At 49.0% G+C, this 24014-nt stretch overlaps 1 protein-coding gene across 6 annotated transcripts in view; it reads right to left on the reverse strand.

The window, feature by feature from the left end:
- DGCR2 (DiGeorge syndrome critical region gene 2) overlaps window positions 1-24014 on the reverse strand; it is a 1169540-nt gene that overhangs the window by 26562 nt on the left and 1118964 nt on the right. The gene's annotated exons all lie outside the window — the stretch shown is intronic.

Genomic DNA, 24014 nt, shown 5'->3' on the forward strand with positions numbered 1-24014 from the left:
TTATCTTTTAAAAAAGAAAAACAGACATTTGACTTGTTCATGGACGAAGGCTTCAGCGACGGTGGTTTCGTGGACAAAGACTTTGAAGATGGTTGGTGATCCTTATCCGTCGACAAGAGCTTCGTGGAGTGATAAGCTTCCTTCGTCGACAACTGTTTCGTAGAAGTTGACCTCAACGACGAGGATTTGGTCATGGACGATGAGGCCTGGAGTGTTGTCGTTGATGAGGGTTCCATCCATGGCTCGGTGTCTATCTTTACTGGATGACTGCAGGTGTTTTTTTCTTCAGGATGTCGTATCTTGTGGCCTCTAGAGCCCAAGGGAGGCATGAGAGAAGTGGTTTCCAGCTTTCTCTTACACTTTTGAGCGGGAGAGGAACTCCTTTCCAATGAAGAGGCCCTTCTGTTAGAAGTTTGTCTCTCAGATGGTTTAGTAGACAGTACAGTAGCTGTTTTGGCAGACTCCTTGTCAGAGGACAGACCTTTGGCTTCTAGATGTAAAGAAGTCTCCTGTGTCTGTCTTGCAGGGTTTTGGTGGAGAAAGACCGGCAAATGTTGCATTTGTTGATGTCGTGAGGGTATAGGCACTAGATGCAGTGGTCATGTGGATCCTTCATGTAGACCAGTTTTTTCCTGCACCTCGGGCAGTCCCTGACCAAGGAAGGCTCCTTGGCCATGCTGAGGAGAAATTCACTTGACAAATTTGGGGCAATAAATAAAATTCTCCGTGCCCAAAAGTTAAGTACAGATAGCACCCAAGCAGGGGAAACAGTAGAATATATTTTAAGAATATATACTACACCATTAAAGAAGAAAAATATTCGAAAGCTCAGGGAGCTGGAGGATTCCCTCTGTGTTAGACTCCGGTGAAAAATCTGAAGATGGCTGACTGGGGCAGAGTTTAAGGACCAAAGTGAGATGAGGGACTACACAATAGGGTGGCTCATAGGCCACAATGGGGTATTTACATGCATCCTCTATGGAATAATGTATGTATATTAAAACATTTAATTTATTTTTATCACAGAGGATTCCAGTCTGACGGGGAATATTCAAGCATCTGAATCCATGAAAGATCCAATACTGGAGAAGGTTATTTTATTTGTTTTTAAATATGTTGTAGAATCACTCAAGAGGAATGTAATTAAGTTGAAAAATGTAATATTCGTTAAACTTTGGAACTTTAGTGGATTCAAAGGTTGTCTTAGAGTTACGCAAAATTTAATATTTTGTATATTTCGATGATATAAAATGAAATTGTTACAGTAATCAATTGAGTCTAAGTGTGGCTGAAGATGTAATTCTATGTGTATTTGTATTGCTATACCATTTATCTTTTTCCTTTTTAATGTTGTATTTTAAAAAAAATGTATGTGATAATGTTATAATTATTGTAAAGTTGATTTAAGTCAGCTAATCAATTAAAAAAAAATAAAAAATAAATAAATGACATTTTGAGAAATCATCCAAATGTCCGCCGGCATGTTACCCCTTACAGCCTGCTCTACACAAATGGGCAGCCATCAATGCCAGTACCTTTGTGAACACACATGGTACTTTGTTTCAAAATGCAGAACTTTGAGCTGGTAATACAAATTCCCTCCTTGAGCCCGAGATACTTTTGGGTTTTGGTAACATGGAAATACGAAATTATGCATCTTTCATGTCTCAAGCCGTCGTATAATATCCTTTGTAGAATAATGGGATTGCCTGCCTGGAATGTAGTAATCTGGAATTTCTGCACCTTGACAAATTTGTTTGTAGAAAGCAAGTCGAGAATGGGTTGCATCTATAGGTTTATCATAGAGATAAAAACGTAGGTTTTGGTACTTTTTGTATGGCCCTGTCGGGAGATTTACAAAAACATAGTTTCTGCAAGAGGACTTTAGAAGACTCACACCTGGGTGTACAGGGTCATAACTCTTTGCTTAGGCCTGAACCACCCAAAAGGTTTGATAGCAATGGCAGAGCAGCCAGGCTTAGTCTAGGATGGAGGAGGGCTGTAGTGAGGCACCCAGAACACAGAGCATGTTCAAAGAAACCTGTACACACTAGAAGTTATACGAGAAGAAGTTTTTATTTTATATACACTAAGGCTTATAGCATTTAAGTAAGGTAGGTACTATCACACACTAGCATTAAACTTCGAATATTTGCAATATCCAAGGGATAGAAAATACTTTAGAACAGTTATAAGATAAAACAAAAGTGGTAGAAACTTCTGTAACAGGTATGTAAACTTTAGGCCAACTTGTATAACGTTAGTTAACTCCTACTTAGTCCAACCCTATACTAGGTGAGTATCACAGAGTCAAGGGGGATTGGTGGGGGTGGGAGTGCACTGGGGGGTCCAGTGACCATGGGCTGAGGAAGAAAGGAAGGTGAGCAGTGGAGTCTCTGAAGATTTCTTCAAGTTTGCAGGTGAGTTTCAATAAAGTGTCTTTGGTATAGAGAAGGGTTGTCCACCCCAATGCAGCTAAAGGTAGGCCAGGGTGTGTGTGCAAGTAACAGTTTAACAGCAACCCTCCGAAGCACAGGAACAACAAAGCAGGCCCCAGGTAAGTAAAAGGGGGTGAACGGTACATTTTGGTTGAAGAAGCTTCTGCATTTGGACAGTCCCCAAGGAAAAGCGACAGAGGACCCGCGTTCAGGTTTCACGGACTTGGTCACTGCAGAAAAGAACTTGCAATGGATCTGGTGGATGTACCCGGGTAGTTGGACGCCCAGCAGAAGATCTTCGCAGCACTGGCTTGTTGGTGCTCTTTCATGGCTCGTTTGGAGGACGGTTGTCGTGCGGTGTAGTTTGCACCTTTTCTCGACCACAGACATTGAAGAATTGCAGGTCGTGGAGGTCGCAGGTCATCAGGGATGGCTCAAAATTCAGTTGTCTTGGGACTGGTTAGGCCCACCAGTCCAAGGGAGGAAGTCGTCCATTTGGACTTCCATGTCGCTCAGAAGTTAATTGGGACAGCAGCGGTTACTCAGACGGCTTTGGTGGTTGCTGCAAGTGGCTGCAGACTCCTTCGGTTCCAGTGCGCGACTGAGTTTCTGCTCCAGGACCCTCGTCTTTTATGAAGGAAAACTGAGCCCACCTATCACCATGCATGCTATCATTCAAACTTGGGGGGTGGCTGTCCAATGCGACAGCCAGCCTCCCAGCAAAAACTGGTTCCAGGCAGGAACACTGCAGGACAAGGACCAGGTGCTGTTTCGGTCATCTCACTCATTTGCTGTCATTTCAGGCACACTCAGAGAGCCTTGGCGAGCTTTCAAAGGGAAAACCACCAAAGACAAAAGACCCATGAGACCTTCCGCACCCAGGTAGGTAGAAGGCGGCTCAAGAGTCAGTCATCAAGAACAAAACCTATACATGGAGATTTATTAACCATGCTGCATGTTTAGAGACTTCTCTAGATGCTATCAAGTGTACCAACCTTATCTTAAAGAAAACATTGATGAATGAAAGAAGATTTTTCTTCTCTACTGAGATTCGGATTTGGTCCCTGTCTTGGTCTAACAACACTTCTGTTGGTTTTACTTTTTCTCTTTACCCTTATTTTGGGATTCCTTTTCCCGTTTTCCCTCTCTTACACTAAATAGTTTTCCTTTTTAAAGTACTATTTATGTTCTTGAAAGAGGGACCTTTGGGTCTTAATGTATTGTAATAATGTTTTTTTAACGTCGTTTTTTGATTTTGTTTGAATTAAATGCTCCAGTCTGGAAATTTGACTGCGTTTTAGTTTGGTCTTGGGAGACTATAACGTGATATCTAGATTGATACACGCAAGATGAAAATACAAATGAATTTTTTTTTAATAAAAGTTTTTATTAGCATTTGTAGAAATAACAAACATTTGAGACCCAAGAGAAAACCCACCCTACCCCCACAACCCCCCACCCCAACCCCCTGCCCTCCCCCTTACCCTCTGTCCAAAAACCTATATTTGCCTTGGGAGAATGTCAATGGTCAGTCCATCGTCTATACCATGGAGATGATGCGAGTTGTGGCCTTTCATTTGACGGTCGGTTGCCGCTTTTCCCTGGGTCGTGGGCTCCCCGGCACGTAGTCTCACCTTTCGGGGTCCGTCTTGGCTCGTTCAGGCCAGAGGCCTGGCGTCAATGTCAATGAACGTCCCAGCCCCAAGACTGCTGAACACCATACCAGTTTGTGAGGAACGTGCTGCTTTCTTTGTTCACCATCACAGTTAGTTTGTCCATTAAGAACATGTTTTTCACTTTTAGCTGCCAGTCCTCTTTGGAGGGGGGCTCGGGGCTTTTCCACTTCTGGGCAAGGGCCACTCTGCCCGCCCTCAGCATGGTTTCCCACATCCTAGGGTATCGATATAGCTCTGTTTCCTCTGGGGGGAGACCCAACAACATTGTTAAGGGATTCAGTGGCAAACGCTCTTCTATTACCTCTGCCATCCAATCCCGCACTGAGCCCCAGTAGTCCTGAATTTTCGGGCAGAGCCACCACATGTGTCCTCTGGTGCTCGGCTTTCCACAACCTCTCGGACACCTAGGAGAGACCCTCGTGAACATCCTCGACAACTTTGTGGGGTCCCTGTGCCACCCCTGTAGTACCTTAAAGTTGTGCTCCATGTCCGAGGTGAACAAATTTCCATGGAATGCTATTTTGAAGATTCTGGCCCAGGCGTCCTCGGAGATCTCCTCACCTGCTAGGTTGTTCCAAAATGTACGAAAGTTTCTTCTGCCTTGAAGGTCGAAGGTGTTTAAGATCTTGTACATGTTGGACACCGCCTCTTTCCTGGAGGTCGCCAGATCGAGGAGTTTTTCGAAGGGTGTCAGCTGTCTCCTCAAGTTCGGGCCCCATGACGGGTTGCAGAGGATGCCGGCAGAGGTATTCGAAGATGGACAACGAGTCTCTTCCGAGAGCCTCCCTGAGGTCCTCATATGTTAGGAATTCCCCTTCTCTGAACAGCTGCCCTGCCCATTCCATTCCTTTGTCCGATCATTCCTGAGAGTGCCGGAACCCCCTGCTTCCCAATCCAAGGGGGTGGCCCCAGAGAGAGGTCATCGGAGATGGCCAGGTGGTGAGGTGAGCGGTCCGGGGGCCCTCTCTCCAGATGTCCCAGAGGACTCCCAGGGTCGGGTGGGACCTTAAGTGTTGAAGGATCGCCCCGCGGGGGGCCCACAAGAGGTCTCGTACCTTCAGGGGATGGGCGTCCATGTCTTCTAGGTATGTCCAATACGTTCCCATTTCCTCTTTCATATGCTCCAGAAGGACGCGTAATTGGGCGGCACAGAAGTAGAGGTAAAAATCCGGGAGCCCAAATCCCCCCTCCTCCCTAGGCAGAGACAGAGTGGTCCTCCTTATTCTCGGGGTTTTCCCCTGCCACACAAAGTCTTGGACCCCTTTTCGTAGCTCTCTAAAAGTCTGAGCTGAGATGTTGGTTGGGAGAGCCGTGAAAAGGTAGAGAAGCCGTGGTAAGATATTCATTTTTACTGAAGTCATTCGGCCATATCACGATAGGGTCATCTTGTCCCATCTCCTCAAATCTGACTTGATCTCTGCCATCATGGGGTCAGTTTGCGGTGCTCAATTTCGATATGTCTCTGGTGAGGAGAACACCCAGATACCGTACAGCGGCCTTCTTTATTTTGATCCCATGAAACCAGTCTAGAGGGTCGAGCCCCGGGTCTATTGTCCTCATAGGGAGCAGGACAGATTTAGCGGCATTTATCTTCAAGCCTGAGAAGCGACCAAACGCGGTTACCAACGCCAGGAAGGGGGGTAGTGATGCACCAGGGTCCACCAGGTATGTCAGAATGTCATCTGCAAACAGGGACAGTTTGAACCCAACGCCCCCCTTCCTGATCCCCTTGATGTCAGGATGAGCTCTAATTGCTACTGCCAAAGCCTCTATCGTGAGGACGTATATCAGGGGGGAGAGGGCAGCCCTGCCTTGTCCCTCGGGAGAGGGAAAATGGTTCGGACAGGCTCCCATTCACCTGTACCCTTGCCGTGGGGGACTTGTAGAGGGCGGATACCCAGCTCATAATGTGGGGACCGAAGCCCATCCTCTAGAGGAAGAGCCCCATGTATCGCCACTCGACCCTGTCAAAGGCCTTCTCCAGGGAGAGGACACTCGCGTTTAGCCCCGACCTCTGGGCAAAGTGGAGGAGGTCTATTGTCTTGCGAATATTATCCGACCCTTGCCTTCCCGTAATAAAGCCCACTTGGTCACCATGGATTAGCTTTGGCATAATTCCCTCCATCCGCCTCCCCACCACCTTGGCCAGAATCTTATCGTCAATATTTAACAGAGATATGGGGCGATACGAGGAGCATTCCGCGGGGTCCCTCCCCTCCTTGGGCAGGACTGCTATTATGGCCCCCATCATGGACTCTGGGAGAATGCCGTCTACCAGGACAGCATTGAAGACTCTCGCCAAGAACGGGGCCAGGGTGGAGCGGAATCTTTTATAGAAATAGACAGTGAAGCCGTCATCCCCAGGGGAGGTTCCCACCTTCATCCCGCCTATCACCTTATCAATCTAATCCTCTGTCACCGGGCCCTCTAGCCCCTCTGCCATCTCCCGCGAGAGGGATGGGATTTGTATGGAGTTTAGGAAATCCTCCATCTGGGGGGAGTCCCCCTCGTACTCCGAGGAGTAGAGGGTTCTGTAGTATTGGCGAAAGGCCTCCCCTATGTGGGAGGAGTCGCGGCCGAGATGTCCCTGGGTATCCCTCACCTCTTTCATCCTTCTACTTCTCTGGACTTCTGTTAGCTTCCAGGCTAGGATTTTATCAGCTTTGTCCCCTTTCTCGTAGTATTTTTGTTTCACCATTGAGAGGCTCCCCTCGGTTGTGTGTAGGAGCAGATCTTTCAGTTGAAGCCTGTAGTCCTCCAGTGCAGCCACCCGGTCCTGCTCTACAGCTTGGTCCGGGGAGCCCCCCGGCTGGAGACAGGCTATTTTACCCCGCAAGGCTTTCTCCTGAGCTTCTCTCTCCTTCTTCATGGAGCCTATTTTTATGAGGACTTCCCGTAGGGTTGCCTTAAAGGCGTCCCAAAGTATGTTCACGGCCACCTCCCCTTTGTCGTTAAACTCAAAAACTCTGTTATAGAGTCGAGGATTTCCTGGGCCAGTAGCTCGTCTCTTAACAGGGCATCATTGCATCTCCAGAGCCCCCTACGTTCTTCACCCCAACCCAACGCTAAGGTGATTTGGACTATGTCATGGTCCGACCAGGGGGATGGGTCTATCCGGTAGCCCGCTACATATGGGGTGAGGACCTAGTCTACCAAGATGTGGTCTATTCTCGAGAACGAGTTATGGATAGTTGAGTGGTAGGAGAAGGAGGGGGACCCACCCTGGGAAACGGGATCGTATCCGACAGTCCCAGGTCTCTGTTGACCCTTTGGAAGTGTTGTGCCATGAGCTCATCTGTGTGTCTGAGGTGCTGGGGGCCAACCCGTCTTCTATCAATAGTCGGGTCTAGGACCATGTTGAAGTCTCCCCCCACCACCAGTGGGCCCTGAACGAACAGTCTCAATTTGTCCCCTACCTCTTCCCAGAATTGGGCCTGGCCTTCGTTAGATCAATACACTACTGCTTAGTGTCAAGGGGGACCCCTGCAAGGAACCCCGCACCATCAAGTACCGACCCTTGGGGTCTCTCTGGATGGCCTCCTTTTGAAAGACTGTATCCCTTGCCACCAATATGGCCACCCCTCTTTTTTTGGTCTTGTGGGAGGCATGAAAGACTTCTCCAATTCTGCCGCCTCGCATTCGGGGCTCTTTTCCTTTTGCCCAGTGTGTCTCCTGCAGAAAGAGCAGGTCAAAGATTCGCCCTCCTGAACTCCCTATGGACCAGAGATCTCTTCTTGGGGGTATTCAGCCCCCGCACGTTGAGGGTGCCAACACCCAGGGCCGGCCGGACATCAACCATGATCTGTGTTTTACTCTCTATTAGCCACTGTCATTGCATCATTGCTCACTTCTTGCTCCTCTTGTTTCATCTTTTGGACACTTTCGGGGCCTTCCCCCAACTGCCCCCTAGACCCTTTCCCCAACAAACAAACCCCAACTGACCGTACTCCCCCCCCCCCCCTTCCTCCCACCCTGGTGTCCAGCCAGATAGTTCCGCGATTTCTGGCATTTTGGCCAGACCACCAGCCCGCCTTTTACGGCCAGGCAATCTTCTCACAAGCACCTATTTTCTTGAGCCCCCCCCATCCCTCCGTCCCCCCAGTCGGCCCCGCCTTGCTTGCATTGCCCGGGGTTTCAGGGCGCTACTTAGACTGCAGTTTCTCGTTTCCAGACCACCAGGTGGTCATGCCCCATTTCACGCCCCCATGGTCCGAGCTCCCGTGCCGAACTCGGCCGGGATACCCTGCCCTCACCCCTCAGAGTCATTCCGTTCTCCCACCTTTGCCGGGGAGGGAGTGTTCATCTTCCTGAATTTCCTTGGGCCGGATTTCTTCCTCCTTTCACTCGACGGGACCTGGCCTTTCGCTCTACCCAGGTCGGGTCCCGTTGGCCCCCTCCGAGGGGCCGGGTCCGTCACGTAGTCCTGGATGGCACCCTTGATATCCTCTTCGGTGGTCAACGTCGTCCGCTGGCCCAGGCATTCGAAGGTTAGAGAGAAGGGATAGCCCCATATGTATCGTACCCCTTTCTCTTTTAACAGGTGTGTGAGGGGGCGGCACATCCTGCGCTTGGCTTACGTATATGCGGAGAGGTCCTGGAAGATGGAGACCTGGGAATTATTATATGCGACTTCCTGAGCTTTTCTGGCGGCCTCCAGCACCCGAGTCTTGTCGGCGTAGTATTGGAACCGGACCAGAATCGATCGAGGTCCACCCGCCCTGTGCACCCGGTCAAATATGAGTTCGGTGGTCAACTCCTCTTCGAAGAGGAGGGCTATAATGTCTCGCACCACACGGGTGACCTCTCGCTCCGTCTCCCCCTCTGCCTCAGGAACCCCAAAGAATCTGAGGTTGTTTCTCCGTTCCCTTTTTTCAAAATCGTCCATTTGTCTCAACCTCTCCTCCTCCCGTCTTTCAAGGGCGGATAACCTCATGTCCATCTCCACCTCCAGAGTTTCTGAGGATGACTGGCTAGATTCCACCTGAAGGAGCCTATCCTCCACTTTGTCTATTCTTTGGCCCATTTTATCGAACTTTTGGGCAAAGTCCAAGCGCATGTCTCTTATCTCCTGTAAAATGGAGGCAAAGCCCCTTTCCATTGCCTCCGCCGAGGGCGCCGAGGCTTCAGACTGGGCCATTGCACTGTAGTGGGGCGGGCTGAGAGCGCGGGGCCTGGATTCTTGGTAGCGGTATTTTTGTAGCTTCCTCTGCCAGCCCATCCGTTTGCCCGGCTTACCGTTAAGTGTGCTTCGCTCCTGCGGGGGCTACAGAGTCACCTGGCAGGTCCACTGATAACTCGCTCTCCCCTCCTCGGACCTCGCGGGTGCTCGAGCAAATGCTGTTGGGTGGGCACACGCCCCTTCAGCCTCAGGGGGGGGCCTCACACCCGGAGCGGGGGTCTTCGGGGGTCCTCTGCGCACTCCAGGGGGGGGCACCTCGTTCCCTCCGGGGGGGGGGGGGCGATGCTCTGATCTGCCTGTGGTGATGGTGGTCGTCAGGCCCGGGGAAAGGCGGGAGGGACCCCTCCTCCGCGGGTCCTCGGCGGTTCACCCCGCCTGATCGGGGGCCGCAAGAGGGTCGTCGCAGCGCCTGCAGGTTTTGAGCTCGGTCAGCGGCAGGAGACAGCTTCGCTGTTCTTCTGGCCTCTCGCGTGGGGCTCCAGTCACGGTGCGGAGGTAGGCCTCTGGATTAGGCGGCCTAACGGCTCCTCCCCCGCCCAACTCTCCGGAGGCTGTTTTGCCGCCGAGGCCGCAGCTCTGGATCTCAGCCTTCCGGGGGGCTACCGAAGCCGATGTTTTTCTCGGTGGGGGCCCCAGAGGTTAACTGCCCGTGTCGGCTCCTTCGTTCTCAGCGGGGTGGTCTCGGGGAGGGGGGGGGGGCTCAATCCCCAGTTCGACCTGGCCGTTGGCATAGCGCGAGATTCAAATTGCCATCGCCTGTGCGCCCCCTTTTGGCCTCCCAAATGAATTTTTTGATGTATCAATCCAACTGCAGCTTGGACCTTATAAATATTATTTCGCTTTATGACCCTTACCATAGCTGCCCACAGAGGTATCCCTATGTGCGTGTACATAGAAAAGTACAGCCACCATTTTAGGCAAACGGTGACCCATATGTCCCTTACCGCAGCTGCGAAGACAGCCTGCGACAGGAGTCCACAAAAAGTCGTGCAAAATGGTACACTCCCACCAGCCTGTCAAATTAACTTGTAACAGCAACAAAAGGTTACTTGAAAAGGGAGAATGTCTCCCCTCAGCACTCCACAGAAGGTGGGGGTGTGCTGTTCTCTCAAAATAACATACCCTGCCCTGGTAACATGTGTTAACACAGTTAAAGTGAAGAAGAAAGCTCAAGGAGCTTCCAGCAACACTGCACCGAAAAAGTGCTGTGTGCTGCAATAATAAATTATAGATGCTAGAAAACCTGGAGGCAAGCATAACCCCATTGAAAAGTACCAAAAAGAGGTAAAAAGGGTTCCCAAAGTTAGACGAAAAGAATGGGCGAGTGTGGAAAAAGGTTCCCACTCACTGATGAGAACCCATCCAAAAATCAAAGTCCAGCAAAAATGCTGAGGGACTAACAAAGTGTGGAGAATTTTACTAAAGAACTATCCAACAGACCGACTTGCATAGCACAGCCTTTACTTCGGCTTGTAGTAGATGGTGCTCTGGCCTTGGCCAAGTTTTTCTTAGTGGTTTCTGTTTTGTACTTAAAACACACTTGTCTAGTGTCAGGACTTGCAAAATCTACTAGCATGCTCGGATTGGCGGAGAGATTTTATGACGGCTGAGCACCATTTGCAGGGAAACCCGGATGTTTGCTCTGTGCAAAAAAATCTGCTATTATTGCCTGCTTCTCAACTGGGAACCCGATTCTGACAGTTGTCCCACAGCCTTCAGTAGTTCCTGGTCCTTGAGTTCCCTAGATGTTCATCACTGCCCTGCCATAAAGGATGTCTTGGTCTAGTCAAGAAGTGCCTGGGTTTCCGGCTTGAAAGTGGTTACTGGGAACCATGTGTAATGCTTACGTACTGCAGTGTTCACTGCCAGATGTCCAGCTGTATCGACTGCAACAAGGCTACTCTTGATTACATCATTTGATGTTAGCTGACCGATTGTTGCTTTTGCCTGGATTCTTCCTGGTAGGCCTGCACTAATTCTTGCATAGTGTCCTGCTGTGCTGTCATAAGTGCTGATCAAAGTGGTCACATTTATGAGATGTGCAGAATACACCACAGTTGTTACCATCCATTAGCCCATGAATGAACAAATGGCTTATCTCTTGGTAATATTTGGATGGATTCATCCTTCCTCCAACATATTCCTCATCTTAGACAGATCTGTTCCAGATTCAGCTTTCTTTGGAAACTTTCAACAACCAATGGCCACAATGCAGCTCTACTGCATGCCCCTCATGCTGAACCAGAGGTCGGGTTCAGTATATATGGAGCCAGCCAGACCCCAAGGCCCCTTTCCCTGGCACTCGGCAGTTAAACTGCACAAGGTGTATGAGCTATCCACAAAGAGGGACAAGCTGGGAGCGTGATAAAGCATCAGAAAGAACATTATCTGGCAGTAGGTAATTTGTTCTTCTAATGGATTCCTTCCTTCCACAGATTCCTCATTTGAGAGATGACTCCCATAGCACTACAGAAACTGGAGGAGAGTGAAAACATCGCCTACACTGTAGGACAATGTATCCAGACAATGGGTGGCAAAAGTGTGCATAGAAGTCCATGTAGCCACCTGAAAGATGCCCCACACAGGGACTTCCCTCAAACACAGAATGCAGCTCACAGACCACTGGGCGAATGGGCCCAGCCGCAATCAGGGACATCTTTCGTGGCCAGATCATGACATTGAAATACAGAGGACTATAGACCTGAACAGGGTTTGACTAGTAAAAACCCTGTCCATATGGGGGCCAGGGTAACTCACAAAGAGATGGGACTCCTTCCTCAAGTTCATTATCTGAGACACATAACAGAGCACTCTTGGGGACCAGGTGCTGAAACTGCTCCTCCGTTTTAGAAGGTTAAGAGGAGAGGAAACAAGAATGAACAAGTTACTTACCTGTCACTCCTGTTATCCAGCATGGGTCTGGCATGGATTCACATGCTCATGAATATTCCCTGTCAGGCTGGAAGCCTGGTAAAAAACAAGGCAGTTTCACTTTAGCTTGAAAACTGCATTTCTCCTCTAAAACAATCACTGTCCTTTGGGCCATACTGCCCCCATCCAATGACAGCCATCTCTTCAAGCTCCGCCAATGGTGGCCATTTCAGTTTTGGTAGAGCATGTAAAGTGGCAGTATGAACCAAGAAGTGCCACAGAGGAGAACAAGGGAGTGTTTGCATGTGAATCAGTGCCAAACGTATGTTGGAGAACAGGAGTTACAGGTAAGTAACTTGTTCCTTGAGCAGCATGGGGTCTGGGATGGCTTCAAATGCTCATGAATGAAATTACACAGCAGTACATATACACAACCACGTGAGGTGGCAAGGCTCAACAGAGGCCATACAGTTGCCCCTGGAATAGACTCGCCTCAAGTAAACCGGTTGCGTAGCACCACTTGACCGACACAAGACTCCTCACAGAAATACCAATCGATGCAGCAGTATATCTGGCTCTGTTCCAGGAGGGGGAAGTGGCTGCTGACAATGCCATCAAAGTGGCTTTGGATATCGCGAACTCCCCTTTCGCCAGATGGGCAATGGAGTGGTCCTCCGATGCCAGGGTTGGCTAAAAGCTGATTAGGACTTCCAAAACTGAAACATGCAGTAGAAATTCCGAAGATGACCACCAGGGCTAGAGCTTAGGGAGACGGCAGTCTTTGGATGAGGGCATTATGACCGAAAGGACAGTGACTGGTTTGAGGAGAAGGGAGTAGTTTCTTACCTGTAACTCCACTTCTCCAGCGTTGGTATCTTTCATGGATTCACATGCTGTGAATATTCCCAGTCGTCACGCTGGGAAACCCCAGTAACTTTAACATAGTAATTTTCCTATGTGTGTAGCTGTAGGGCGAACCAACAGCATAGCTTCCTTTCTTTGTTGTTCTGGCAGGTGGTCTAATAGAGGGGCTAAACAGTGCCACATTTCACGATCGTACTGTGCGACAATGGCTAGGGCATTTGCGGCTTTAACCGTTGTTGTTCGAATGGTAAGTACCTTCTTACCAAAGGCATCTAATTTTCGATTGTCATTGTCAGGGGGAGTAGCACACTTATGATGTGTGCAGGCTTTTCGGCTAGCTGCAGCCTAGTCTACTGACTCTAGTGTTGGTTGTGAAGTAAGGCATTTTGGAGTGGAATCTGGAGCCTTAAATTTCTTTTCCAACCGTCCTTTCACCGCTAGTTTCGTAAAAGGGATGCCTCATGGTACAGAGGCCTTCTTGAGACACATGATCGAGAATAGGAATGGAAAAAATAGCTATCCTTTTCCCCATATGATCAAAGAGGAAACAATCCTTTTTCTCTTCCACCGGAATAAGGGCAAACTCTTGGCAGGCTTTCGCCATCTAGGAGTGAAATGCTCTGCTGTCGTCCGGGGAGAAGGTGGAGCCAGGCTACCTGGTGAGTCCTGGTCTGGATCTGTGTCCCATGTGTCAGCTCTCCTTGGAGATGAGGAGGCAGTGAAAATAGTGTCTTGTGGATTAGTGTCCGAGTCAGCATCGGCCAATTCGTCGTGGACTAAATGTCTGAAGAGGTGGAGGAGGAGGTCTAGGAGGAGATCGTCTTCTAGGGCATGTGCCCTGGTCTTGAAAGGGATAAGATGCCACCTTTTGTAGAGGTATAACTTGTGGGTCTCCATAAGGTTGGGTTGTGGAGTCTGAGGCAGAGGAAGTTTGGCGCCCAGCTGACCCAGCAAAGATTAACAAAGTTACTCACTGTAGTAACCATCTTACTGCTAGTCCATAGTCCCTTTTCCCCTCCATACTTGTGGGACATTCCGTCCTTCGGGACAGGACTGGAGCACTTTTGTCAAAAAGCATCAAACATTTAATTTTTGTCCTTTTATTTTTATGCGGGATCCCTGCATGTGGCTGCAATTCCGGCCTCCTGAGCTCCGCCCGTGCATCGCCCTTCAGTCCTTTTCTATCGCCAGGTCTGAGATCATTTAAGCAACAATAGAGGATACTTTTCTAGAGGGGATGGCGGGCGTATGGAGGAAAGGGGACTATGGTCTTGGAGTAAGATAGTCACTACGGTGAGTAACTTTGTTATACTTCTACATCCGTCCCCTTTCCTCCACACTTGTGGGAGATTCCCAAGCACAACCAGAGGTAGTACGGATGGATGGAAAATCCCTTCACTGAAACAAGTTTTTGAGGACAGCCTGGCCAAAATGGGCATCAGCCCTGGAGCTCAGGGCAAAGCAGTAATGTTTGCAGAAAGCGATGGGGAGGCCCACATAGCCGCGTTGGCGATGGACTCCCAAGGAACACTTTTGGAAGGCAACAGAAGCCACTTTGCCACAGACTAGATTTGCATGGATGCCCTTTGGTGGGTGAAGGCCTTGGATCTTACAGGCCTCTGAAATACATTAGGTAATCCAACCGGGAGATTGATGCTTTCGAAGCTGGTTTCCCTTTAGGGTCATCGAATGTAACAGTTGTGAGGAGCTTCTGAGTTTGCTCGTTCCATTGAGGTAAAACCTCGATGCTCACCTGATGTCCAAATTGTGTAGATTTCTCTCGGCATCAGATGCCGGGTTCGGGAAGAAGACTGGTAAGGAGATAGATTGGTTCAAATGAAAATCAGTAACCACCTTAGGAAGGAAGGATGAGTGCGAAGCACAACTTCATCCTTGTGGAAAGTGAGGAACGGATGCTCCACAGAAAGTGCTTAGAGTTTGCTTACTCGCCTTGCGGATGTTATTGCAATCAGAAAAGCAACCTTCGAAGAAAGGTACTTAAGATCAGTAGTGGCCATGGGATCAAACGACTTATGGCATAAAGCGACGAGGACCACATTTAAATCCCACTTGGGATAAGGACTCTGGAAATGAAATCCTGCAAAAAAACCTTTTGATGACTGGATTAGTCAATGAAAAGGATCAGGTGTCCGTGGACAGGTACGCCGCAATGGCGGATAAATAAGTCCTGCAAGACAGAACATGAATGCCAGAAGCTGCCAGGTGAGACACATAGGATAGAATGGTGTCAACCGTAGAATGCCTGGGATCGAGCTTTTTTAGCTAAGCACCAGTGGCAAAAATTGAGCCACTTGCTCCTATATTGGGCCCTCATAGGTGGTTTCCTGGCCGCTTGGATAATGCGCATATTGTCTTCAGACAGATTGAACTGCACTAAGAATCTGAACTCATGCACCAGGCCGCCAAGCTGAACGTTTGAGCGTAGGGGTGCTACAGCTTGTGATCGCTCTGGTGAAGAAGGTTGGGTATCAGCGGCAATCTGATCGGAGGAAGAATCGACAGATGCTGCAGTTCCAAAAACCAGAATCTGGCTGGCATTCAAGGAGCCATGAACAGGAGAGTGCACCTCGATGCAGTCCTGAGCTTGCAGAGTGACCGATGAATCAGTGGCAATGGAAGGACGATGGAAGCCTTCATGTTGTCCCACGGAATCTCGAGTGCATCTCCCAGGGAGGACGCTCCGAGCCCGTCCCTGGATGCATAAAGAGGAAGTTTCCAGTTTGTAGCAGTTGCAAGGAGGTCCACCTCTGGAGTGCCCCATTGATGGAAAATGTTGGCGAGGACATTGCTGTTCATTTCCCACTCGTAACTGGCTGCCGACTGACGACTGAGTGAATCTGCAGTCACATTGATGTGACCCGGGATGTCTACAGCCTGGAGCCAGACATTGTGCTGGATGGCCCAGTCCCAAATTTGTATGGCAAGATCCACAAGGAGAGGTAACATGGTGCCACCCTGCTTGTTGATGTAAAACATTGCCACATAATTGTCAGTGCGAATACGGACTACCCTGTTGGTGATAAACAGTTGTAAAACTTTCAGCACCAGGAACACAGCCAGGAGTATCAGGTAATTGATATGAAACTGCCTGTCCTGAGGCGTCCACAGGTCGAAAACTTCGAGGTGATGCAGCGTCGCTCCCCACCCCAGAAGAGAGGCGTCTGTTGTAACTAGCAATTGTGGGAAGGGCTCCTGGAAGGAGGCCCCCACTGAAAGGTTGTTGGTCGAGGACCACCATTGTAGATTCGCTGTCATGCAGGATGGAACTGGAATTATCTTGGAACCAGATCTGATGCCTGAGACCAGCAGCTCTTGAGAACTAGCTGAGTGCGCCTCATCTTCAGACGTGCAAGAGGTAGAGCTAGCACGCAAGAGGCCATGAGACCCAGAAGTCTTTGGAACCACCAGGCCGTCATGTCTGAGGACTGGAGGAAGAGCTGACAAGTGGTCGAAAGGTCTGCAATCCTGTCCACAATTAGGAACACCTTGGTACTGACTGCATTCCAACGGAAACCAAGGAAGATCAGGTCTTGAGAGACCGTCATGGACGATTTCCGCCAATTCACTGACAGCCCAAGATGGAACAGGAGCTGAAGGATAGACTCAAGATTTGTCAAGGACGTCTGTGGGCAAGGACTGTGCAGGAGCCAATCATCTAAGTATGGATATACATGAACCCCCTGCAGTCTGAGGACAGCTGCGATGACCGACATATTCGTAAAGACACAGTGCCGAGCTGAGACCAAATGGGAGTACACGAAACTAAGTGTTCCGCGCCCACGGAAAACCGCAGATATTTTCGATGTAGGCTCCAAATGAGAAGGTGCATGTATGCCTCCTGAAGGTCTATCACGCTGAGCCAGTCACCCTTCCGGAGAGAGGACTTTATCTGGCAAGGCGTGATCATCTTGAATTTCTCTTGGGGAAGAGAAAGATTGAACTGGGAAAGATCGAGGATAGTGCACAGGCAGGTCTGGTTAGGTTTGGGCGCTGAACAGACTGGAGTAGTAGCCCTCCCCGCTCCCTGAAGGGAACAGGTTTTTTTTTTTAAACTTGTATTTATTAGTTTTACATAAAAACAATCAAAGAAATAACATTGAACATTATTAACATTCCCTTCGACCTCCCCACTCCCTCCCCTTTGGTCGGATGATCTCAAATTGTCCCTAGTTTCAATTATGCGTTGAAGATGTCCGAAACTTTGATATTATGGGGGCACCACTGTTCCATAAAGTCTGACTAGAGGTATTGCAAAGTCCCTTCCCATTCCTTTCCGAATTTGTCTCCGGTCCCTTGGATTTTGTGGGTGATTTTCTCCATTGTTATGTGGGCCCATACTTTTTGCAGCCATGTGCATTTCAGTGGGGTATCCTTGTTCTTCCACATCTGTGCTATAGTGGTCCATGCCGCAATGAGAAGTCCCATGAAGGCTCTCCATTGTGATTTACTGTATAGCCTTGCTGTATCATCTCTGATTCCACAGAGCCAGACTTCCTCCCCAAGCAACCCCACATCCGGAAAAACTTTGCCCAAATCGTTTCTAATTTCTTCCCAAAAGGGTTTAATACCCTCACAGTCCCACCAAATATGTCTCCATGATCCCACTTCGTCACATCCTCTCCAGCATTGATTTGACGTGTTTGGGTACATGGAGTGGAGCCTCTCTGGAGTATAGTGCCACTGTCATAATTTTGACCCACATCTCCCTGGTTTGTGCCGAGCGGGTCATCTTGGGGATCAGCTTCCATAGGTTCTCCCATTGCCTATCCGTTGGTTGCCTCCCCAGCGTTCTGCCCCACTTTATTCTATATGACCATTTAATGTCCTCCCCTGGTGTGTTTATGTACTTATACAGAGTTGACACCCACTTTTTCTCCCCCGTGTTGGAGATGATGTATGTCTCGAAAGCAGTGAGATCTCTGGTTGCTGCCTCAGTGATGTTCGGGGAGTTTAGCCAGTGTTTCAGCTGCTCATATCTATATCTATATCTATCACCTTTGGGGAGATTTGAGCCTGTAAAGCAGGATTCTAGTGAAATAATTTCCTTGCCTGCAAACATTTCGCCAATTTTAGTTATGCCCTCCTCTTCCCAGCGGTCATACGCCCCTTGTTCCATCCCCGGGGGAAATTGTGGATTTCTACAGATGGGTGTAAAGGGTCCCAGCTCCGTGGTTATAATACCTATTCGTGTTTGGCAGTCCCATGCTTTCAGCGTGGTCCTCATTATTTCGCTAATTCTTAAGTTTTCATGTTTGTGCTGCCTCTGTTTCCAAAGAAGTTCTACCAGTGGGGTCCTTGCTACCGCTCTATCTTGTTTGGCCCATATCTGCTGCAGGTTCTCCCTTACCCATTCCCTCAAGACTTTAAGCTGTGCCACCTGATAACATTTTTTTTAAATGTGGGAGCGCCATCCCTCCATCTCTGGTTGGGGCCGTGAGGACCATCTTTGCTATCCTGGGCGTTTTCCCTTTCCATACAAAGGATGATACCAATTTGGTTAGGGTCTTGAAAAAAGTGTCGGGGACCCCCACCGGGTTAGCCTGGAAATAGTAGAGGACCCTTGGGAGGACCGTCATCTTGATTGATTGTATTCTGCCCTACCACGAAATCTGTAGTGGGTTCCATCTGCCTAGTTCCCTTCGAATGTTTGTGATTAGCGGCGAGTAGTTTTCCCCGTAGAATTGCTCAATTTTTTGTGGTACTATAATTCCCAGATATTTTATACCTTTTTCCACGATCTTAAGGTCCTGCATCTTCGCTTCCCTTTCTATGTTTGCTCTGTCGCCTGCCAGGATTAGGATCTCTGATTTTTTTCTATTAATTTTTAGACCTGAGATGGCCCCATAGTTTTCTAATTCCCTCACCGCTGCTGATAAAGTGGATTCGGGGTCTTCTAGGGTTATTAGCATGTCATCTGCATAGGCGATCACTTTATGTCATTGTCCAGCCATATCTATCCCTTTAATGTGAGTTGACTCCCGTATTTCTATTAGGAGGGGTTCTAAGAACAGAGCGTACAGTAAAGGTGGAAGGGGGCATCCCCGTTTCGTTCCTCTTGATATAATTACCTTATCCGTAACCTCGCCGTTAATGGCTATTCTACTGGATGGGGAGTATTAGTTCGCTCTGATGCTCGCAATGTACTGTTGCCCGAACCCCATGCACTTCAAGATTTTGAATAGGAGAGACCATTCCACTCGGTCAAAGGCCTTCTCGGCGTCTACCGACAGTAGTATCGCTGGGGTGTGGGATATGCCTATTTTTTCCACTAGGTGGGCGAGCCTCCTTGTATTGTCATGTGTTTGCCTGCGGGAATGAAACCTGATTGATCTTCGCCGATTAGATTAGGGAGAAGCGGGGACAACCTTGCTGCCAGAATCTTCGTATAGATTTTTGCATCTAAATTAATCAGGGAGATTGGTCTATATGATGCCGGATTTATTGGATCTTTACCTGGCTTTTGGAATACCAATACTTTCGCTTCATTCATTGTGGGGGTCACATTGCCGCTCTCTTTAAACGAGTTCAAGAGCCTGGTTAGGATCGGGGTCAGTATGTCTGAATATTTTTTATAGAATGGGGCCGTGAACCCGTCTAGGCCTGGGGCTTTGTTACCTGGGAGTCCCTTTATTGCTTTCCTGACTTCCTCTTCACTAATAGGGGACTCTAATGACTGTTTTTCCTCTTCTGAAATTTTCGGTATCTGTAGGGCCTCTAAATGGGCGTTCGGTGGAGTAGAGAGTTTGATAGTATTGCCTCAGTGCTTCCCCCATGTCATGTGTGCGTGTTTGGATATCCCCCTTCGCATCGCATATGGCCTTAATCGTTGTTTCTTTCTGTTTTGCCCTGAGCTGTCTCGCCAGGAGTCTATCCGCTTTGTGTGCTTTAATGTAATATCTCTGTTTCAGATAGAGTAGGTTCTTTTCTGCACCTCTCGTCCGTAGCATCTCTAGTTGGCCCTGTGTGTGTTTCAGTGATTTTTTCTCTTGGATGTCCTCAATCGCTTTTTCGAATTCCCTTTCCCACTGGAACCTTTGTTTGTCTCTCGTGATTTTTAGCGCCATCTTTCCCCGCAGTACTGCTTTGAACGCGTCCCAGACTGCGCTCATTGCAACCTCCCCTGTGTCATTTTGTATAAAGTATTCCTCTATCATTTCCCTTATTGACTCCCCAGTTACAGGGTCCTGGATCAGGACCTGCGGTAGCTTCCATCTCCACAGCCCATTCTTCCTCCCTGGGAAAGTCACATCTAACCAATGTAGGGCATGGTCCGAGAAGGCTATTGCTCCCTTATCTAACTCTTGTATTTTTCCCAATAAACCCACCGACACCCAGAAATAGTCTATCCTAGACATGGTGTTATGGACATGTGAGAAATATGTGTAACCCCTCTGTTCGCCCTTCCTCTCCCTCCATTCAGGGCCACGTGGTCCATTTGTTGTCTCAGACGCTTTGTTGGCGCCCCCTGGCCCTGTGTGTTACCCGTACTCCTATCTAAGTGTGGGTTCCACGCCAAATTAAGGTCCCCCCCCCCAGGATCACTTCCCCTTTTGCAAAGACTTCCAGTTTTGACAGGGTGTCTCTGAGAAAGCCATCCTGTCCCTGATTGGGTGCGTATATTGAGGAAAGTGTGATGAGACATCCCTCGATTTCCACATTGGCGAAGGCGTATCTGCCTTCTTTATCTACCGTTATGTCCAGCAGTTTAGAGTCTTTCCCTTCTTTCACCGCAATCATTACCCCTGCTTTTTTTTCCGTTGCAGTCGCCTGTGCCCATATTTTGTATCCTTTTATCCTTGTTTTCTGCTTATCCCTTGTTCTGATATGGGTTTCTTGGAGAAGCAGAATGTCTGCCTTCCCCCTTTTGAACTGTTTCTCCAGTTTTGCTCTTTTTGTTGGGTGATTCATGCCCCTAATATTGTAGGATAAAAAGCGTATCATCCCCATACTGTAATGCTCGTGTGCCGTTGCATCGGTTCACCTGCTATGTTTGATTCATTTCTTTGAGTGCTCCGACCTTTTCCCCTCCCTTGAACTCCCCTCCCCCCAACATTTAACTTTAAACCAAACAAACTGTCCCCCGAGTTTGGCGAGGGTTCCTATTGACGCTAGGGCGTTGCACCCTTCGCTCCCTGCCCTCCCAACTCTCGGGAGGTATGTTATGGGGATTCCTAAACCCCATTGATCCATTAGTCTTTACCGAGTTCCAAACCGTCGGGTCTCGACCAGACCGCCTTCTGTGTATTGTCCGTTCGGCGCCGCTCCCGCGCCCCCCCCCCACCGGATTCCGGTGTCAACATTCCCGTGTCCGTCCCCCTAGTTTATACTTTTCTTGAGTTCCTCATGGGATTTTTCTCCTGGTCTCCCTCCCTGCGTTTGCCTTCTTCTGCTTGCTTCCCAGCCCATAGGTCTTCTCGTTCGCTCTCTCCTGTTTGTGGCTTCCCCCCGCTTCATCTCTTCATCTTGTAGACCCATGGTTCTGAGGCCTTCTTCTAGTGTTGTCACTCTCCTCTGTTTTCCTTCCCAAGTGAATAAGAGTCCAAATGGGAATGTCCATTTGTAGCGGATTTGTTTTTCTATTAGCACTTTCACCAATGGGGCCATTGCTCTTCTTTTTTGGAGGGTTACCAGAGCCAAGTCCTGATACAGTTGGATGTCTTGCCCATTCATTTTGATATGCTCCATTTCTCTGGCCCTTCTGAGAATATGTTCTTTCTGCGGATAAGAAGAGAAGGCCACTAAGACATTGCGTGGTCTTTCCCCTGGGGCCCCAATCTTTTTGGTCCTACCCTGTGGACTCTGTCGACTCCGATATCTTCGGTTTCTTGCACCCCCAATATGTCTCTAAACACTTCCTTTACCGCTTCTTTCAGATATTTGTCTAGCACTGACTCTGCCATGTTCTTGATTCCAATGTTAGAGCGTCTGGAGCGGTTCTCTAAATCCTCACATTGTAATTCCATGTTATGAGTGAGTGTCACCAATTGTTCCTGTGTCTCGCTCATCTGTCTCGTATCTTCTTCAAGACTTTGCACTGATTTCTCCACCATGTCTGTTCTCTCTTCAAGGTTATTTATGTCGATTCTCATGTCTTGCACCACTTGTTTCATTTCATCCTTCATGGTTGCAAATTGCTCTTGGACTGTAGACATGAATTTTTCTTGCAGGTCCAAGAACCATGTTTGCATGTCTCCTCTAGTCAATGGTTGTTGATTCTGGGAGATAGTCTCTGCATCTCCCATCGGTTCTCCCTGTGTTCTCCCTCATGATTGCGATGACCCTTCTGTTGACCAAAGCTGTAATATATCTGCACCTTGTTTCGTCGATTGGGGTGTCTGTTGGGTGGGGTTACCCTTTCCTTTTGCTCTTGACATGGTATTGTGCTTCGTTGGTGTCTATGGGGCTATTGCGCCTTCGTGCACCCCTCCGATTCAGTTCCCCTGTTGTGCTGTTGTGAGTGGGGGTTATCCCTAGCTTTGTGTGGTGTCTGCCACTGCCGCTCCTTTTGTGGCTGCTTGTAGCTTCTTTTCCGAATTACCCCTTCCGCGTTTTCCCCCTCCGGCTTGCTGGGGAAGGGGGGGGGGGGGGGGGGGAATGATCCTGTGTTGCACCTTCCTCAATCCTGGGTCGGGCTGTGTGCGTGGTCCGGCGTAAGTTCCCTTATATGGTGAGCCCCTCTGCCGGCCTACTGCCTGAGTATGGGCCTTGCTGGGACTTTGTTGTGGATGTCCCCTTCTTTTTGGGCACCCGGGGTAAGCTCTGTCCTTGTATGGGTGGATGGGAGGTTTATTTGCCCTCCCCCCCCCCCCCCCCCCCCCGGGTTGGCTCACCTCTATTCTTCCAGGCGCACTGTTCCAGGGCGGCCCCCGCTTCCCCTCTCCAGCGGTCCGCCCTGATCACCCCTGTGCCGTTCCTCTCCTTGCCGGCAGCACCTCCGCTCTTCTCACAGAGCCCTGCCGACAAGGCTCTGCAGTGGGGGGGCGGTCCCTGCCCTCCGATCCTGTTTTTTCGCGTGCCGCCGCCTCGCCGCTGCGGCTTCCGCCCTGCGTTCGGTTCTTCTGCGCGGGAGAGTCCTACTCGGCCCCGGTGGGGGAGGGGCCGGTCTTCCCCTCTCTTCGTTTCTCTTCTCGCGCTCGCTTTGCCGCTTTCCTCCAGGTGGGGGTGGAGGGGTGGAGAAGGGGAGGGGTCCTTCAGCTGTCGGTGGGGGGGGGGGGAGGGGGGTGAAGAAGCGGGCCGTTACTGCTGTGAATTGTGCCTAATTTTGGCGGCCCGGGCGGAGCGCTGTTTAGGTGCGACTCCTCTCCCCGGCGGCCATCTTGGATCTCCAACAGGTCTTTTTTTTAATCTATTTGTTTTAGTTGTTAAAAATAAAACTTTTCAAATATTCACCAGATAGAAAACCAACAATTAAAATACATTTCATTGCCACAGAAAATTACATTCTTAAAATTAATTTCATTACCACAAAAGATTTAATTCTTAAGAGACATTTAAAAACAATTTATATAAAATGCCATTAGTCGTTAATGGCTACTAGCCCTCATTTTGACAGAGGGCAACAGGGTCCAAAATATCTAAGAAAGAATTAATGGGAATTAGACTAATCAATATTTTAATACTTTACGACTTCACAGATTAAAAAACCAGTTCCAAACAGTTCATGTGCAAAAGTTTCAATGCATGATTGGCATCCTAGCAAAGGTGTTTCCACACCTACGCCCGAAATATTCAGAAGAAAGAACCTGCCTCTCTAATTCCGCAATAAACCCCCCACCCACACTTATTTTTTACTATTGACCACCCGCCCAAACCCTTATTTGCCCTTTCCCACCCACCCCTAAAAAATTGAGCACATGCGATGTGATGTGCACGTTTGAAGGCCTGGCGATGAAACAACGTCGTACCATTGGTTACATGGTGCTCCGGTACTGGGCTTTCATTTCTTTGTTTATGACATTCTTGGAG

This window comes from Ambystoma mexicanum, chromosome 10 (genome assembly GCF_040938575.1).
Source record: "Ambystoma mexicanum isolate Mex_15411 chromosome 10, UKY_AmexF1_1, whole genome shotgun sequence".
Taxonomy (NCBI): Eukaryota; Metazoa; Chordata; class Amphibia; order Caudata; family Ambystomatidae; genus Ambystoma; species Ambystoma mexicanum.